This window comes from Macrobrachium nipponense, chromosome 1 (genome assembly GCF_015104395.2).
Source record: "Macrobrachium nipponense isolate FS-2020 chromosome 1, ASM1510439v2, whole genome shotgun sequence".
Taxonomy (NCBI): Eukaryota; Metazoa; Arthropoda; class Malacostraca; order Decapoda; family Palaemonidae; genus Macrobrachium; species Macrobrachium nipponense.
Genome location: NC_087200.1, coordinates 137023986 through 137043986, shown reverse-complemented (window position 1 = coordinate 137043986; position 20001 = coordinate 137023986). Strand labels below are relative to the sequence as shown.

Genomic DNA, 20001 nt, shown 5'->3' with positions numbered 1-20001 from the left:
CTGTGGCTATCGGCAGGTGTTCCGTTCTCGGCGGGGTGCCGATAAGCGAAAACCCCCATTAACTGAAACTTGGTGATTTATGACATTGATAACCTGTTCATTGTGCCCGTTAGGTTTGCTATGGCGCCATACAAGCATAGCATACAGAACTCACACAAAAAAACGTAAACAAATTAAACAGAAGTTATGAATGCTAATTTATTTTTCTTTTGTGCTTTGGAGAGCTGATGGTGTGTGAAATATGGTGAGGAAGATAAAGAAAAGAAGAAATGTTATTGTTTCGAGAGGAAGTCCACTTACATAAAATAGCAAGTAACTATGTTTTTGGGGTTTATTCTCTTTTATGTCTTTTTCTACTACTTTTTTTTATTAGACTCTCTGGACTTCTGTTACACTAGAAACTAGTCTAAAGTTGTTTGTTTTTGTCTGTCTTTTAAAATGTATTTAAAGTGAGACATAGTACATTGTTGTTCAGCAGGTTATAACATAATTTGCTACACCTGTCAGGATATTTTTCAACAAAACTTTGCACATTACCCCATTTTAAACACATTTTTTTTAAATTGCAGAACTGTGAACATTCTCCTTTCTCTCCTCCTCCTCCTTTGAAAGCAATTCCTCAGCTGTGATCTGTTGCTGTTCCCTCTGAATGTCCTAAAGTTCTTCTGTGATGATCTCTGTTTTCTGCTCCTAAACATCATCACTACTGACCTCCCAAGCCCATGCACGGACTTGCCCAGAGAACAATATCCTCAAAGTCTTAAAAGTTCCTTTCCTCAACAGCATCTGGCTGCAATTTCCTCTAGGGAGAGCTCATGATCCTGTAAGAGTAATCCCCACAGGCTTTGCCAACGTCTTATGAAATGATGGGCCACCTCTGTATCAAAGCACTTCTGGAATAGCATTTCTTGAAATTAAGAGATGACCTGCTGTTTGATGGGCTGGATAAGAGGATTCATGTTAGGACCCAAGAATTTCGTAATCATTACGAAAGTTAAATCCTCCAGCAACTCATCCAATCCTGGAGGATGAGCAAGAGCATTGTCCACCACAAGCAAGGCCTTCAGGGGCAACTGATTTTCTCATGGCATTTCTTGAGACTAGGCTCATCCATTTCATAACCCACTGAATAATTACGTGTACCATAAAAATCTCTCATCTCAAGTCGAGAGAGGGGAAGAAGGAAGAGAGAGGAGAGAGCATCTCATTGTAGAGAGAGAGAGAGAGAGAGAGAGCGAGAGAGAGAGAGAGAGAGAGAAGAGAGAGAGAGAGAGAGAGAGAGAGAGAGAGAAACATATTACTTGATATATTTGACAGCTTTAGTACCTGGAGTTAGAGAGAAGACTGGGATTTCCTTCATTCTTACATAATTTTTTAAAATCTATAAGCTAAAATCTTACTAATTCACTGTAGCATTTTCTTTAATGAATTGATAGCTCTTTCCATTAATATTCATATTTGAAAATTAGTAAATCATTTATTCATCATATGAAAAACATACATCTCTGTAAGAGAGAGAGAAAATTATTATTGTTATTATGTGATATCATTTAATCTTATTAAATTTACTAATACAGTACTGATCAATATTAATATTTGAAAATTAGTAAATCATTTTTGTATCATGAAAATAACATCAAAATACACTAATTAGTCATCATTTATCGTCAGAAAACCACACGAATAGGCAAATACCCTGCAAATAATGTGTAGATATGATCCAGAGAGAAATCCGCAAATCCGTGAGTCCGCGAATCCAGAGGCCCACTGTACTGTATTGATGTAATCAACATAAGAATATTTAAAATTCTTAAATTTCTTATGTAGGCAAGTTAAAACCTCCAGGCTTTAGTAATCTCTCTCTCTCTCTCTCTCTCTCTCTCTCTCTCTCTCTCTCTCTCTCTCTCAATGAAATATGAATTATGTATCACAAATTTATATATACAAAATTATACATAATAATTCCATTAATAAATTAGTTTCTTATGACAACTAAATCATTTTCCTAAATAATTCTTTCGGTAATAAACGTCATCAGCTGATTCTCAGGGTGTAAACAAATGACAAAAATACACTTTCATTACTGCATTTTGCTTTATTTATACACAATATTACAATGTAGTACTCTAATTAGTAGAGTATATAATTTTTCATCATAATGTACTATGTATGTACTCATGAAATCCATTAAAGGAAAGATTCTCTCTCTCTCTCTCTCTCTCTCTCTCTCTCTCTCTCTCTCTCTCTCTCTCTCTCTCTCTCTCTCTCATATGTCAGTACCGTACTATCCTTTTAATTATCATAATATCAATTACCAGACTGCCTCAAGCACCCGCAGAGGAAAGACATGTTCTCATGACTGCCTAGTATCTGAGGGAAGTAGCTCATGAGGTTTTTCAAAATCTTTCCTCGATTCTAGGTCACTGGCATCGTTCTGGCCTCTTTTTTTTTTCAAAAGTGCCAGGGTAGCTAAGTTTATGTCACCCTTCTTTGTGGCAAAACTTAAAAAAAAAAGTAAATACAGTAGGGCCTTGATAATCGCAGGGGATAGAGCCCAGAACCCCCTGTGACACAAAAATACCCGTGTTATCCTGGTACCCCCCTCAAAAATTGCTAAAAACTGCCTACTTTAATAGTTAATCCACCCAAGACCACTATTCCAATGTTTATAACTGCCTACTTTAGTTCAAACACCAAATATGTACAAGACAGATTCAAAGTTATTTTACAACATTAGCCTTAAAAAAGGCATTTTGACAATGGAAAAATCTATTTCTGGGCAAGGGCCTGTGTCGCCCAGTGAAATGTCCCTTTAGCACACATTTATAAGGTATAAATAAGGGATTTTGACGAAGGAAAAATCTATTTCTGGGCAAGGGTTCAAGTCGCCCAGTGAAATAATCCTTAAGTTCATTATTTCTAGGTAAATGATACTAACATTATACCAGAGAAAAAATAAATTCAGGAGGATGTCAGAATAACTGACTCGCTCACCCTAAATAAAAAGAGGGTGTCGGTATGGTTTCTGGGGCGAGTGAGACCACTACCACGAACCTCTTGTCATTTAGAATTCTCCTTCATCAAAATCCCTCTCCCGAAGAGCTGATACATAGTCGGATTCAGCAACTACACTACTACGCTACTCAGCACGCCGACTGCAGCGCCTCTGGTGGCCATCCTTGTCGTTAGATGCCAATCTTGGGCTGCAGGGCTGGGAACAGGGGGGGATTTCACTGGGCGACACGAACCCTTGCCCAGAAATAGATTTTTCCTTCGTCAAAATCCCTTTTCTGGGCTCAGTTCGTGTCGCTTTGTGAAATAGTACCAGAGAATTAGCACAAGATTGGAAAATCAAGAAAGAGGAAGGTCTCAATAAAATGAAAGGAATAAAAAGGAAAAACTATAATTTGATTGAGAGCTTACAAGTTATCATCACTAAAGTTAACTTAAACTAATGAATATATACAGTTAACTACACTTAAACTAACTTATGATAACTTAACTAATAGAGGTGAGGTTCGGTAAGAAAAACATCAATGAAGAACGCTCTCTAAAACTATATAATACAAAGCATCTCAATATTAGTGTGCTTCTCTAGCATAAAAATAAGAGTAGCAACACTTAACCATTACATACAATATATACAATATAGTTGTGGGTGTCCCTAGCAATAAGGCTGAAGGACCAAAAGAGCATAACGGTAGGGTTAGGTGCATTATTAGTTGAGGCAGGTAGAAAGGAGACTGGATCTTGACTACAACTACTGAGCAGTGTCAGGGGAAACTATGTTTCCCGCTGCCACTGCTGGAAATTTTAGAGATTCCAAGGACTTGAGATAATGACGTTTGAAAACTGTCAGCGATTTCCAGCCGGTATACTTCCTTAAGTCATCAAAATTCATATGCTGGAAATAATTAATAGAGGTGGCTACTGCCCTGATGTCATGGGCTTTGGGAAATGATTCAGAGTTTGCCTGTTTAATAAAGTAAAGAATTTGTTGCCTAATTCCCTTTATTGAAATAGTACCACCTTTTTCCCTCATGAAAAGAGGGCCTGAGGATCTAGAGGATGTCCTGGACAGAAAGGCTCGTAAGGTCGTCACCGGACAAAGAGAAGGGTCTTGAGGAAGAGGGATGACCTTCCAAGGGGCCCATCTCATTAAGGGGTCCTCATTCTTAGCTAAAAACTGCGATCTGGTGATAGTAAGACTTCTCCTGAGGGGAGAAATTCTTTATGTCCAGCATCTCTGGAAAGGGCCGACAGTTCTGATATTCTAGCTCCTGAGGCCAAACTTAGCAAAAATAGAGTTTTCCTCAGTAGCATTATATATGTACAAGCAGTGTTGTCAGTGTCTGAAGCCAGCTTGAGAACGTCATTCAAGAACCATGAGACTGAACTAGGTCTTTCAGAAGGCCTGAGCCTAGCACAAGCTTTGGGAATAGACGTAAAGTACGAGTCCGTTAAGTCTATTTGAAAACCAAATTGAAAGATTTTCTTTAAAGCTGATTTATTAGTGTTAATAGTGCTAGCTGCTAATCCTTTTTCGAATAAGAATCTGAAAAAGGATATAGCCAGGTTGACTGTCATAGTTCTGGTGTTTGTTTCCTTCAGGAAAGTTGCTAACTTCTTAACAGCAGCATCATACTGTCTCAAAGTTGATTCTCTCTTATCTGATTCTAAGAAAAGAATATTCTGAGGATCGATATTAGCATCTCTCTTAGCCGCAAACTTCATGACCCAATTCCAGAAGCAGAGGATACCAGTTGCTCTAGGGCCAGTTCGGGGGTACTAGAGCTACTTGTCCCTTGAATGTCCTGAGTTTGTTCAGAACTTTCAATAGAAGATTCACTGGAGGAAAGATGTATATCTTCTCCCACTGATTCCAATCTATGGACATGGCGTCTATGGCATAAGCCAGAGGGTCCAGGTTGGGGGCCACATAGCAAGGGAGCTTGTGGTTCGCTTGAGATGCGAATAGATCTACTTGGAGACCCGGAACACTCCGGCGTATCCACTGGAATGACTGTTGTTCAGGGTACCACTCTGATTCTAGAGGAACTGATCGAGACAGGGCATCTGCTATCACGTTCCTTACTCCCGCTAAATGGGTGGAGGATAGGTGCCATTTGTGCCTGGTTGCTAGAGAGAAAATGGCTATCATGACATGGTTCACATGTTTTGATTTGGATCCTCCCCTGTTGATGCAGTGCACTACTACTGCACTGTCCAAGACCAGCTTTATATGAGAATTCTTTGCTGGAAGAAGCCTCTTCAGAGTAAGAAATACTGCCATGGCTTCCAATACATTTATGTGAAGCTGGCAGAACTGAGGTGACCATGTTCCCTGAACCTTCTTGAACTGGGAATATCCCCCCCAACCGCTTAGCGAGGCGTCTGTGTGGATAACCAACGCCGGAGGGGGATATTGAAGAGGAACTGACTTGGACAGGTTCTTTGTCTCCGCCCATGGACGGAGACGATTGCGTAGAATCTGCGGGATTACTGACAACTTGTCTCGAGATTTGACATTTGCTCTTGAGCGCCAAACTCGATTTATATCCTTCAGTTTTGCTTTTAACAGAACATCTGTTACTGATGCAAACTGGAGAGAACCTAGGATCCTTTCCTGGTTTCTCCTTGACGCTCGTTTGCACTTGAGGAATTGCCTTACTGACTTGGCTATTTCTTTCCTTTTGACCACAGGAATTGACAGATTGTGGGAGGTCAAGTCCCATTTAATGCCGAGCCATTGAAAACGAGACTCCGGGGTGAGTCTGGACTTTGTCTTGTTTATTTGGAACCCCAGATGTTCCAGAAATTGGATTACTTTGTTTGTGGCTCTGAGGCATTCCTCGACGGTTGGTGCCCAAATCAGCCAATCGTCGAGGTACGCTACTACCATTATCCCTTGTGATCTCAGTTGTTGCACTACTACTTCCGCTATTTTCGTGAAAACCCTGGGGGCTACGTTCAGCTCGAAGGGCATCACTTGAAAGAGAATGCCTGGTCTCCCAACCTGAAGCCTAGGTATGGCCGGAAGTGTCTCGCTACTGGAATATGATAGTATGTGTCTGTAAGATCGATAGAGGTGGTGACGGCCCCACGGGGAAGTAAGGTCCGCACCTGCGAGATGGTCAGCATTTTGAACTTGTCGCAACGAATGAATAAGTTTAGCCAGGACAAGTCTAAGATTATTCTTCTTTCTGATGAGCCTTTCTTTGACACGCTGAATAACCGTCCTTGAAACTTTAAATGCTTGACTCTTGACACTACTCCTTTCTGAAGGAGCTCTTTCGCATAATCTGTCAATTCCTTTGTTGGTAGTTGAAGGAATGATTTGGATGGAGGAGAACCCTTGAGCCAACTCCATCCCAGCCCTTTGTACACAATGCTCTGTGCCCAATTGCTGAACCCCCAACTGTGACGGAAGAGGAACAGCCTCCCTCCTACCTGAGGGTTCTCACTGCTGTTGTGCAGGGCGTGCTCCGCGCCCTCTACGGAAGTGCTTCCCCCTGTTGGTTGCCCTTCCGCCACCTCTCTGGCGAAAGGAACCCCTAGCCCTGCTTCCCCTTGCGAACCTGTTGAAGGTTTGGAAGGTTTGGCTTTCAAAAAGAGGACTGAAAGCCGGGGAAACCGCATAGGAGGTCGAGGGTTGGCATTTTGGAGCCAACAGGAGGATGGGCTGATTTTGCCCCTTTGCAGTTGTCGGTTGTGCGGGTTGCGAGACCGGAACTGCTTACACAAAGTGTTGCTGCTGCTGTTTTTGATAGGGCTGGAACCTCTTGGTCTGTTTTAGCTTTATAGCACTAGCAGAAGGATTCTCCGGTTTCCTCTTGCTAGAAAGACCCCATCGAGCTCTTAGGCTTTGGTTAAGCCTAGTTGCTTCGTGCTGTACCTCGTTCACAGCTGATTCTGGGAAGAGGTCAGCCCCCAGATGTTAGAAGAAAGCAGCTTGTTTGGCTCATGCCGAATTTTAGCCTCTTGCAGGACATGCTTCCTACAGTTTCTTCTAGCCACCACAAACGCGTACAGATCAGTCTGTACCGTTTGTGTCTGAGACTTAGCTAGGAGCTTAAATAAGGGCTCCGTACCATAGGTCAATGCAGCAACCTCTGTCATTACCAGCAAATTTAGGGTCCTGCCTAACCTTGTCCTCACCTCAAATTCGGCTTGGATAAGGTTATCTGGAAGCCTAGGGAGTCTCTCACCAAACTGATCCATGGCACAGTCCGGTTTGAGCTTTCCTACCGTGAACGTAACTGGTAGGTCTTCCCAGAGTTCCCCAAAAGCTGGAAAGAGAGGGGACGTCGGGTCTGATTCCTTAAGTTGAGGAAGGGGTTCATCCTTCATGGCAGCTTGCAAGGTGATCTCCGCTATCTTTGTTGTGAAGGGGAGTGGTGCCTCCTCCTCCGTAGCAAAGATCGTGAAAGGACTCTTAAATGCCTGGAGTTTGGTGTTAGTGCAGTCCCAATCCTCCAGGCAACGTACCCACTCCCTTTGAGCCTGATCCCGACTGTATAAAACAGTCTCCTTAGGGATCTTGTCCTCTCTATTTAAGGCTGCCTTCGTTAGCCTAGCATATCCCATGAACGGAGGTTGTAGGCCGGCGGGATGGAACTCGAAGTCCTCAATACGACGAGTTCCATAGTCCAGGATGGAGATCATGCCGTCCTTGAAGGGAGCAAAGGCTGCTACCCTCCAAGGATTGCTCATAGAGAAGGCGGGAAGGGAGTTGTAGTCAGGCAACGTGGCAACTCCGGCGCCTGCTACAGGGAGAACGGCTTGAGGAGCTTGGCTCAGCCCTGCCAGCCGATTCTCCTGGTCCGTCAGCCGCTCAGAAATATTCTGAATCGACTGGCCGGACTGAGTCAAAGTGGTGGAGATTTGAGAAAACATTTGGTCGAATCTTGTGTTCATCAAAGATCCGACCATCTCCTACCTGCTGCATAACCCCTGCCGTAAAAGCTACGGGATCAAAGGGACCAGCAGGACTGGCCCCAGCAGGGGTCACCGGAGGAGCTCCGGCAGAGGGAGAAGGTACTGGCTCGCCAGGAGCACGGGCCTTCTCTTTAGAGGATTTACCTCTCGACCCTTTCGAGTGCGAAGATGAGGCCTTCGCCTTCTCTGCTCCAGGATGGTGAGCCAGAGACTTACGAGAGGATGAAGAAGACGACGCCTTCTTAGACGACGTCTTCTGCTCTCTTTGTCCCTTGACTTTGGGGACTACTGAGGCAGTAGGCGTCCTATCTGGAATCTCTGATCCCGTGAAGCCCTGGAAAGAGGATGAAGAAGGGACAGGAGAAGACGATGCAGTAGCGTCCAAGAGAAGCCCTTGGGCGCCTAACAAACCTACCTCAACCAATAACTCACCTCCACATACCGTCATTGGCTCAATAAATATTTAGGTCTAAAGTCGCGACGTCCGCCGCGATGTCTTGGCCTCCTCCCTCCATCAGGGCCTGCTCCACCTGTTGCTGAATAGTGGCAGTCGTCGGAGCTGCTGCAGCTGGGTCGACATACCCAGTCGATTTGCTGCCTGGGAAGATCTGGACAGCCAACTTCTTATCTAGAATGTAGGGCTGCCCCTTCGGCGTGTTTCTGCCGAAGCCACCTACCCAGGCCCTAAGGGTAGCCGATGCGGCGTCCTTAACAGCGGCAGCCTGAAAGAGAGGGTCATTGTAATCCTTACAACGAAGCCCCAAGGACGAATCATTAACATTGGCACGTATGTCATATACCATTATAACTCAAATCATGTGATAGTATATACCAGGAAAGAAAGATGTTACTCCGGTATATACTTACTCTGTCCGAAAACTGTTCCACCAACTCAAAGCAGATGGAGCAGGCTTCGTGGTGCCAGACGATCAGGCCTTGATGGCGGACGGCACAGGGAGCATGAGACCTGCAGACTTCATGCCTGCAGGGGTCTTGGAGGACGGCGTTGCACCCGGCCTCCTGACAGTTAGTAGCCTGTAAGTGGACAGATACATAAGTATCAACGTTATACACTAACAGGACCCGTTAGTATGCTCCGTTGCATGCCGGAGTAGAATAAATTTTTTGGGCATAACCCCCCCCTGTAATCCATGTGGATCCATGGGACCTGGTAACTGGTTAAAAAGCCCCCGGTGTACACCGGAGAGGATAATTAGACCACATACGTTCATACACCCATAATTGAGTTTCAAGGAGGAGTACACCACGCCGGAGAACGAGAGAGGATTACACATAATTTAAACCTAAATAATTAAATTAAATAGTTAGGAGCGGGTAGCTCCGTCGTAAAAGCCCCTCCAGCAACCGCCGGGGCGCCCGGATAGCAAGCGGGCGCTCCGTCAGCAGACGAAGGGACTAGATACATAACAGGGAAAGCATGTAAAAACAACCAATACCTCTTCCCCTATGATAGCTGGCAGAGCCAGCTACCCCTCCGCCAACCGCCGGGGTGCCCGGATAGCAAGCGGGCGCTCTGTCAGTCCACGAAGGGATATGTATCCTTACCTTACCTTACCTTACCTTACAGACCTTACATCTTGTTCGGGTTGCCCCAGGTCCCTCAGTGTGAGGCACCTCTAATGTCTACCAGAGTTGCTAGTACATCTTCCGGTATATTTTGCATCTTCCAATCTTGGATGGTCTGGGGGATGCAGTTTAGATATTTGTCGAGCTTATTCTTAAACACATCTACGCTCACTCCTGATATATTCCTCAGATGAGCTGGCAACGCATTGAATAGACGCTGCATTATCGATGCTGGTGCGTAGTGGATTAATGTCCTGTGTGCTTTCCTTATTTTTCCTGGTATAGTTTTGGGCACTATTAATCTACCTCTGCTTGCTCTTTCTGATATTTTTAGTTCCATGATATTTTCTGCTATTCCTTCTATCTGTTTCCATGCCTGAATTATCATGTAGCGTTCTCTTCTCCTTTCTAGACTATATAGTTTTAAGGATTGTAGTCTTTCCCAGTAGTCAAGGTCTTTAACTTCTTCTATTCTAGCTGTAAAGGACCTTTGTACACTCTCTATTTGTGCAATATCCTTGTGATAGTGTGGGTACCATATCATATTGCAATATTCAAGTGGACTACGAACATATGTTTTATAAAGCATAATCATGTGTTCAGCTTTTTCCTTGTTTTTGAAGTGCCGTAACACATTCCCATTTTTGCTTTACATTTTGCCAACAGAATTGCTATTTGATCATTGCATAACATGTTCCTATTCATCATCACACCAAGGTCTTTAACTGCTTCCTTATTTGTGATTGTCTCATTATTAGGTCCCCTATATGCATATAGCTTTCTTTCTCTGTCTCCATAATTTATTGATTCAAATTTATCAGAGTTAAATATACCATCCTATTTACCTCTGCCCAATCATATACTTTGTTAAGGTCTCTTTGTAGAGCGTTCCTATCTTCATCACAAGTAATTTCTCTACTTATTCTTGTGTCATCTGCGAAACTACTCACTACCGAATCCTTAACATTACTGTCTATGTCTTCAATCATAATAACAAACAGTATTGCAGCTAACACCGTACCTTACGGCACACCGGATATTACCTTGGCTTCATCCGATTTCTCGTCGTTTGCAATAACTATCTGTTTTCTGTTGTGTAAAAATTCTTTTAACCATCTTCCTACTTTATCCACGATATTGTGTTTTCTAATTTTCTTCGCTAATATATTATGGTCTACTTTGTCAAAAGCTTTTGCAAATCTAAATAAACCACATCTGTTTTCATTTCCGCTTTTCATATTTTTGAATATGTTCTCACGGTGGACTAACAGTTGGGTTTGTGTACTTTTTCCGGGTACGAAACCATGTTGTCCTTTATTAACAAATTATTTTTTATTAAATGTTTCATAATATTTTTCTTCATTACCCTTTCATACACTTTCATAATATGTGATGTTAGACTCACAGGCCTATAATTACTTGCCTCTAGTCTTGATCCACTTTTGAAAGTAGGGGTAATATATGCTAATTTGTGCTCATCATAAATCTTGCCTGTATCTACACTTTGTCTTAATAATATTGCAAGTGGCTTTGCGATAGAATGAACTACTTTCTTTAACAAAATAGCAGGCACTCCATCAGGCCCTGCAGCAGCTCCATTTTTAATTTCATTAATAGCCTGCACAATATCAGCTTCATTAATATCTATGTCAGCTAAATATTCACTATTTTTCATCCCTTACTTCTATATCATTATCTTCATTATCTATTCTAGGGGTGAATTCTCTCTTATATCGTTCTGCCAATATGTTGCAAATTTCCTTTTTTTCATTCGTTTATCTCCCTTCAATTCTTAGAGGGCCTATTTCTATTCTTCTTTTATTCATCTTCTTCGCAGTATGAGTATAATAGTGGGATTTGCTTGATATTTAATAGGGTTTTTTCTTCCAATTCCCGTTTTTCATTTTCTTTTGATTGTATAATCTTTGTTCTGCATTTTCTATCTTACCTTTTAGTTCTATAACTTTCCATGCATTTTTTTTCTTTTGCAAGACCTTTTTTCCACTTTCTGATTTTCTGGAACAAGATCCTTCTGTCTCTTGGTATGCATGACTGATGTTTACTTTTCTTCTTCGGTATATATTTATCCACTATTTTCTCTAATATTTTATATTATATCTCCGTATTTACCTTTATGTCATCACTTACGAAAATGTTATCCCAATCTTTGTTTAATTCTTCATTTATTTCTGACCATTTTATATTTTTACTGTAGAAGTTGTATTTTCCATATCCTTCCCACTTTTTCATTTCTTGCTTATCTCTGTTTTCACTTGCTTTGGAATGGGAACTGTTAACTTCTAATTGACATTATGGTCTGAAATACTCGCATTATAAACTATTATTTCTTTAACATAATTCATCTCGTTCACAAATACTAGGTCTAAAGTATTTTCCTTTCTTGTTGGCAGGTGATTTATTTGTTGAATGTTGTATTCTAGTAGCATATCTAATAGCTTTTTGAATTGAGGGGGGAGAGGAATTGGAGCACAGGTAACGCCGGAGGAGGACCGGTGCAAACAGGGGGGGGCCAAACCCCCTCTGCCCACAGCGGAGCTCAGAGAACAAGTGCAAGGCCACAGTACTCCCTGCTGTCCAAAACTCCCGTGACCCCCCTAACAGGGGGGAGGGGGGAGAAGAGCTCAGATGGTTGCTATAGCAACCGTAAGCAAGCCAGGACAGACACCCCCCTCTGCAAGGGAGGGGGGGAAGGAGACTGGGACTAGGGCGATCAGTGGCTCGATGTGAACGCAAGTGGACCAAGAGGTGAATGCAACAAAACAGCCTAGGTCGAGCGACCACGTGAGCTCGAGTGGACCAAAAGGCGATAATGCAACAAAACTGATCGTCAAAGGACTAAGAGGTGATAATGCAACAAAACTGCCTAGGCTAAACTGATCGCCCTAACATGCAAACCCCTAAAATATAAATACATCGTAACGGAGAGAAGGAAATCATGAGTGAGAGAGAAAGGTACCGTCCAGGAGAAGTAGGCTAGTTCCCCTCAGGAAAACAAGCCGACTACTCAAAAGCTAGCCTTAGCTGACACAAATGGAAGGCAACAGCCAGGATGCTGGACTGGAAGACATAAAAAGAAATCACTCAGAAGCCTAAACACCCAGACAAGGAGACATGCATGCATGAACACTAATCTAAGTTATAAGCAATGGATTTCCGGATAATACGATGTACAATAATAAAAGTAATAATCTGGAACTTGTGTAACACGTGAAATGACCCATATTTAAAGGTAAAATACACTGGATAGATACCACGGTATAGGGGACCGAGGAATCTAACCGAACATGAGGCGAGCCGGCTCGGCCGCCATGCGCTAGGCCAGGAGACTTTTATCGAACCTAAAAAACGGTAAAAATAGCTCCTGGCTGACAAAAAACTAGTGTAAAACCTTTCGGGGTACTTAACTTAGCTGTGGCGATAGCTGCGAGTTCCATGGTGAAAATAATCCAAAGGGAAATGCACAAAAAGCGCAGAGGAAAAATGGCACGTGCTACCAAGATCGCTAACGAAAAAGGATGGCCACCAGAGGCGCTGTAGTCGGCGTGCTGAGTAGCGTAGTAGTGTAGTTGCTGAATCCGACTATGTATCAGCTCTTCAGGAGGAGGATTTTGATGAAGGAGAATTCTAAATGACAAGAGGTTCGTGGTAGTGGTCTCACTCGCCCCAGAAACCATACCGACACCCTCTTTTTAAATTTAGGGTGAGCGAGTCAGTTATTCTGACATCCTCCTGAATTTATTTTTTCTCTGGTATAATGTTAGTATCATTTACCTAAAAATAATGAACTTAAGGATTATTTCACGAAGAGACACGAACTGAGCCCAGAAATTGCTATAATACCAGAGAAAAAAGCTAATATGGAAATGCCAGAGTACAGGCGGTCCCCGGGTTACGACGGTTCCGGCTTACGACGTTCCGAGGTTACGACGCTTTTTCTTAAATATTCAATGGAAATTCCGTCCTGGGTTACGACGCTTGTTCCGAGGTTACGATGCTGACGCTTCCGACGCTCCGAGTTAACGACGCTTTTAAAAAACGCATGCTATGATAAAAATCCTTTATAGTTTAGCACAGTACATAATAAAAATATGTTTTTGGTTACATTACAACAAAAATTTTGAGGTTATGATGATTTTTGACACTTTTTTTTTCGTATTTTTTGAATTTTTTTACTGACGCCGCATATGCGGAACTAGTTTGCGGGCGAATGAATACACTAGCTTGGGATGCGCAGTTTAAAACAGTCCAAAAGCGCAAATATAATGAAAAATCATTGCTTGTTTCCAGTACATAATTAAAAAAACTAAGTTTCTGGTTAGATTACAACACAAATTCCAAGGTTACGACGTTTTGTTATGCTTTTTAACGATACCTCATATGCAGAACTAGTTTTTGAGCGGAGGTGCATAAATTAATTAACGCTATTAAACTGTATGGTAAATTGACGAACAACGACCTCGGACGGTCGAGGACGCCAAGCGTAACAATACGAAAGGACGCCACTTCAATCGCGTGCCTGCCTGCATTCCACTAGGTTGTGTGCTGAGACGTTGCTGAAATTCCTTGCCATTTTCGCTAATTTACAATGGCTCCTAAATGCCAAAGTACTTCCTCCGATGATAGTTCATCCAAGAAGAGGAAGGTCATCACGATGGAGGTCAAATATGACGTGATAAAGCGTTCGGAGAAGGGAGAAACTAACACCGAAATAGGCCGTTCTTTAGGCTTGAGCAGACCACGGTGGTAACCATTGTGAAGGATAAGGAACGTATTCTGAAGCACGTTAAGGATGCTGCACCGATGAAGTCAACGGTGATAAACGAGAAGCAACGTAGCCAGAGCATTGTTGAAATGGAGAAATTGCTCATGATCTGGCTGGAGGACCAGAACCAGCGACGTGTCCGGTGAGCTTAAGTGTGATCCAGGAGAAGGCTAGAGCGCTGGCATGAGGCAGTAGTGAAAAAGTTTGGCGAAGACAGTGCTGGTGGTGAATTTTCCGCGAGTAGAGGTTGGTTTAACCGTTTTAAGGCTCGTGCAAATTTGCATAATGTGAAGCTGCAAGGTGAAGCTGCTAGTGCTGATAGCGAAGCAGCAGAAAGTTTTCCAGGTGGATTGGCTGAGATAATTAAGGATGGTGGTTACACGGCTGACCAAGTCTTTAATGTGGATGAGACTGGATTATTTTGGAAAAGAATGCCAAATCGAACGTACCTTTCCAAGGAGGAGAAGTCAGCACCTGGCCATAAAGCTGGAAAGGAGCGACTGACTTTGCTGTTTGGGGCCAATGCAAGTGGTGATTTGAAACTGAAGCCCTTGCTGGTGTATTTGGCCGAGAATCCCAGGGCTTTCAAGGGCATTTCAAGAGTCAACTCCCTGTGATTTGGAAATCTAACAAGAAGGCGTGGGTTACCTTAATGGTCTTCGAAGATTGGTTCAATGACCATTTCGTGCCAGCAGTGGAGCGGTATTTGACTTCGAAGGGTCTGCCTTTTAAGGCCCTCTTAGTCCTGGACAATGCCCCTGGTCACCCTTCAAATTTGAGCGACATGCATCCTAATGTGAAGGTGGTGTACCTCCCACCCAATACCACATCGCTGATACAGCCAATGGACCAGGGAGTAATAGCAAATTTCAAGGCTTACTACCTAGAAGGACATACGTTTTTGCTTTGTGGGCCATAGAAGCTAACAAGGAGTTGACACTGAAGCAATTCTGGAAGGGCTACAACATTGCAGATGCAGTGAAGAACATTGCAAGTGCTTGGGACGAGGTGAAGACGACCACTTTAAATGGGGCCTGGAGGAAACTGTGTCCCACAGTTTGTGCACAGTTTTGAAGGCTTTGACCAGGCAGAAGACGTCGAGACTGTGACGAGGAAGATCGTAGGGCTAAGCAAGAGGCTGCAACTAGATCTTGAACCTGATGATGTAACAGAGCTGCTGGCTTCCCATGGAGAGGAATTGTCTGCAGAGGACTTACTAGAACTTGAACAACAAATGATTGAGGAAGAGGAGGCGGCACCAGAGCCAAAACCCAGGTCATTAAACTGTGAAAGGCTTGTCAGAGGGGTTTTACTCATCTGGAGAGAGCCTTGGCTTCTTTTGAGGCAGAAGACCTAACGTTTCTAGGTTTGACAAAATCAAGAGAGGAATCATGGATTTGGTGACTTTCTACAAGGAGACCCTGAAGGAGAAGCAGACGAAGAGAAGTGTGCAGTCCAGGCTTGACACTTTCTTCACAAGTCTCCAGTACCACCACCTCCCACTCCTAGTCCTGGTAAGGAATTCTGAACTGTTTTACTAATTTATGTGTTTACATAGTGTACATATTAAAATGTGTTAATTTTTTAATGTAACAACTAAATGTAAGAGTAAATTGTAACTTCTTAATTTTTCATCATTTGTAATTTTATTGCAGAAGTGGTGACAGTTCCAGATTCCCCCTGTAACTACCTGTGACAGTTCCAGATCTCCCTACTACCTGTGACAGTCCAGATTCCCTGTACTACCTGTGACAGTTCCAGATCCCCCTGTACCTGGACCCTCTGTATCAGCCCGCCCACCTGGGCACGTGTACAATCAGGTAAGCAATTTCATTTTTCTCATTTTCATGTTGGAAATTGTTTACACCCTACATACATACGTACACTAACTTACATAGTGGTACAATGTGTTTGATGTTGCATAACCTTATTATTTTTTTTTTTTTCCATTTCAGACCCCTTTGATAGTGACAGTGACCCAGATGACCCTGAGCCTTTCCATGGTTTTGATGCCTCGCCCTATACATCAGGTAAGGAATCCTTAACAAATTTGTATAAAATGTTTTATAAATTGCTAATAGAAATTTTATTAAAAGTGTACATATCCTACAATTACATCCACCTTATAATATATTTATGTACCCTATCATTCTTTCCAGATGTAGATGTTCCCTCATCAGTTGATACGAGTATCACCTCTCCAGAGCCCAAATCAGTTGATACGAGTAGTATCACCTCTCCCATTCCTTCAGGTAAAAGAATTCTTCATTTTTTATATTGAACATACGTATTACACACTACATAGTGTCAAACAGTAATAACATGTGCAGTAGTTACGTAGTAGTAACTATCATTTATATATTTTTTATCATTCCAGACTCCCAAGCACCTGCCCATCCCACTCCATAGCCCAGCCACCCACTCTCATGTACCATATGGCCATCCCAGTAAGCAAGCCAACCACTAGAATTTGGTAAGGACATTTTTTTTTATTAATGTTTTAATATTACATATGTAATAACCATGTTATGTATGTAACATACATACTATAATCATATGTACATTATCATTCCAGACTGGCATGCACCTGTGACTTACATAAACCAGACCTCTACATAGCCTACATGTCTTCATTTTGCTGAAGGTAAGGAATTCTCAGTTGTGTTTAATGTTTGCATACGTACAATAAATTTTGTACACCTAAGTGGTTACATACTGTCCTTTAATATTAATTCTTCATTCCAGACTGCCCATCATCCTAGCCTGTTATCTGTGATAAAGCACACTGAAGTTAGGTTTGGAATGCATCCTTATCATGAATGCTCTACACCTCCACCTCCATCTCCCACAACCTAGGTAACAGCTTTGAGACTCACTAAAAGTTGGTAAGTTATGTAAGGAATTTCTAAATTAAGTTTTATACTACATGTTATATGTGATATTAAACCACTGTATGGTGCATATTACTGTATGTAACTTACTATGCATAGAGTACTTACTGACAAAATTATTTTTTGTACATTCCAGAACCCCCTGAATGATGTAGGCTATGGGGCCACATAAGACTTTGTCCATCCAGGGTTACATTGAATGCCAAATATAAACTAAAGGTAAGGAATTAATTAACATACATTAACTCTTTTAGTACTCTTGATATATCTACAGTAATTAACATATGCATTCACAACTTTCTGTAGTGTATATTTTGTACACTAATTTTGTTACTTTTTCCTTCCAGAACCAACATTTTTCACACAACTCCAGGTTGTTACTACAAGTGTCATCAAGGGATAACTACTACAAGTAGAAGCACCATTTTTGGATGGAAAAAACCCTTCAGGAAAGTATACGTATCACATGTAACATGTAGTGTAACAAAGTATGAACAGTAAGGTTTTTACATACAGTAGTACATATTACATACGTACATAACTTTTTTTTACAGGAATTTCCAACCAAGTTTGATTATGTACATATGTACATGTTAATAAACCGACTGTACGTATGGTTACTGTATGTAACTTACTAAACATACATAACATGACTTAACTTTGATACTTTTTTGGTACATTCCAGAAAACCAGGACCCCCTCCATGATGCAGGCTATGGGGCCACATAAAACTTTGTCCAGGGTTACTACATAACATAAAGGTAAAGGTAATTATACATAGTAGTAATTAACATACATTAAGTAAGTTTTATACTAAAAAAAAAGTGACCAAGATCTCTCACATGGGATAAGTGATCAAGGTCCCTCATGGAATTGGTACTGTACACTCCCTGCTGAACAGGGGGTGTAGACCAATCATTTACAATAATGCATACCAGTTGATATTAAACCACTGTATGGTGCATATTACTGTATGTAACTTACTATGCATAGAGTACTTACTGACAAAATTATTTTTTGTACATTCCAGAACCCCCTGAATGATGTAGGCTATGGGCCACATAAGACTTTGTCCATCCAGGTTACGTTGAATGCCTAATTTAAACTAAAGGTAAGGAATTAATTAACATACATTAACTAAGTTTTATACTACATGTTATATATGTGATATTAAACCACTGTATGGTGCATATTACTGTATGTAACTTACTATGCATAGAGTACTTACTGACATACTAATTATTTTTTGTACATTCCAGAACCCCCTGAATGATGTAGGCTATGGGGCCACATAAGACTTTGTCCATCCAGGGTTACGATGAATGCCAAATTTAAACTAAAGGTAAGGAATTAATTAACATACATTAACTAAGTTTTATACATGTTATATATGTGATATTAAAACCACTGTATGGTGCATATTACTGTATGTAACTTACTATGCATAGAGTACTTACTGACATACTAATTATTTTTTGTACATTCCAGAACCCCCTGAATGATGTAGGCTATGGGGCCACATAAGACTTTGTCCATCCAGGGTTACGATGAATGCCAAATTTAAACTAAAGGTAAGGAATTAATTAACATACATTAACTTTTTTACTCTTGATATAACTCAAAGTAAGGAATTTATAACTAAAAGTAAGGAATTAATTAACATACATTAACTCTTTTACTCTTGATATCTATAATTTACATATTGCATTCAGGACTGTGTAGTATTTTGTACTAATTGTGTTATACTTTTTACCTTCCAGAGCTACCAGACTGGGATTTTAGTGTACTCCAGGATCTAACAAATACATACGTACTACTACGAAGTGTGCAGTGCATAATATATAGTGTTTAGTGTATAATCTAACCTAAGGATTAAGTGTAGTACATTGTGCTTTTTAGTGTCACAAGAGTTTAATAAAGAATTATACCTTCAAGAACCATCCTTTGCCATTGGAATAACCACACTACACATCATGCAATCTACTTGCATGTCACACAGGTAAGGTCTCTAACTTTTTCTTAGTTTAAGGCATATTTCCAAGTGTCGTTCCGGCTTACGACGATTTTCGGCTTACGACGCGCCTCAAGAACGGAACCCCCGTCGTAACCCGGGGACTGCCTGTATTCTGGATCGCTCACCTTATTTAAGGTGTCGGTATGGTTTCTGGGGCGAGTGAAACCACTACCAGAGGTCCTTTGCCATTTAGATTCATCCTTCTTCAATATCCCTCATCTACAGAGGAGCCGATCTAAGGCCCTATACTCGCTACCGTTACGGCTAGCGCCTCTGACGTCATTCCTGCAGATAGCACCCAAGCTTGGGCCAAAAAGGGTGGGGTAAAAGGAAAGGGTGGGATTTCACTAGGCGACACCGGCCCTTGCCCAGAAATAGATTTTTCCTTCGTCAAAATCCCTTTTCTGGGCTCAGCCTGTGTCGCTACGTGAAATAGTACCAGAGAAATGGCCATACAAGCTTGGAAAGAAGGAAGCACACAGGTAACATTATATGATAATCAAAAACAATTAAGGTTAACTGCTATAATCTAATAATATGGTTACAGAACAAGTAACAATAGAGCAATTGGAGCCTTAATGCTAAATCAAAATACAAAAATAACAAATACTTAAGAGTAAATAGCAAGGCTTAATGTAAATTGTGACTAATCCTAGAAACAAAATAAAAGGAAACATCACAAATATATACATGTGGCATCCAAGGTACAATATGGCTACATTGACGGCTGAGCTACGGCAAGAATGCTAGCGAGGCAGGTAGGAAAGAGAGATATAAGTTAAACTACT

At 41.5% G+C, this 20001-nt stretch overlaps 1 protein-coding gene and 1 long non-coding RNA gene across 4 annotated transcripts in view; one reads left to right on the top strand and one right to left on the bottom strand.

Moving 5' to 3' along the window:
* LOC135219669 (m7GpppX diphosphatase-like) overlaps positions 1 to 20001 on the bottom strand; it is a 203685-nt gene that overhangs the window by 114311 nt on the left and 69373 nt on the right. The gene's annotated exons all lie outside the window — the stretch shown is intronic.
* On the top strand, positions 16137 to 19315 carry LOC135219670 (uncharacterized). Of its 2 annotated transcripts, XR_010315485.1 has the most exons (10): positions 16137 to 16338; positions 16468 to 16560; positions 16686 to 16781; positions 16884 to 16952; positions 17054 to 17193; positions 17336 to 17418; positions 17547 to 17960; positions 18459 to 18541; positions 18688 to 18770; positions 18960 to 19315. It is a non-coding gene; the product is annotated as an uncharacterized LOC135219670 (long non-coding RNA). The 2 variants fall into 2 exon arrangements; XR_010315486.1 differs by lacking the exons at positions 18459 to 18541; positions 18688 to 18770; positions 18960 to 19315 and adding an exon at positions 18230 to 18256.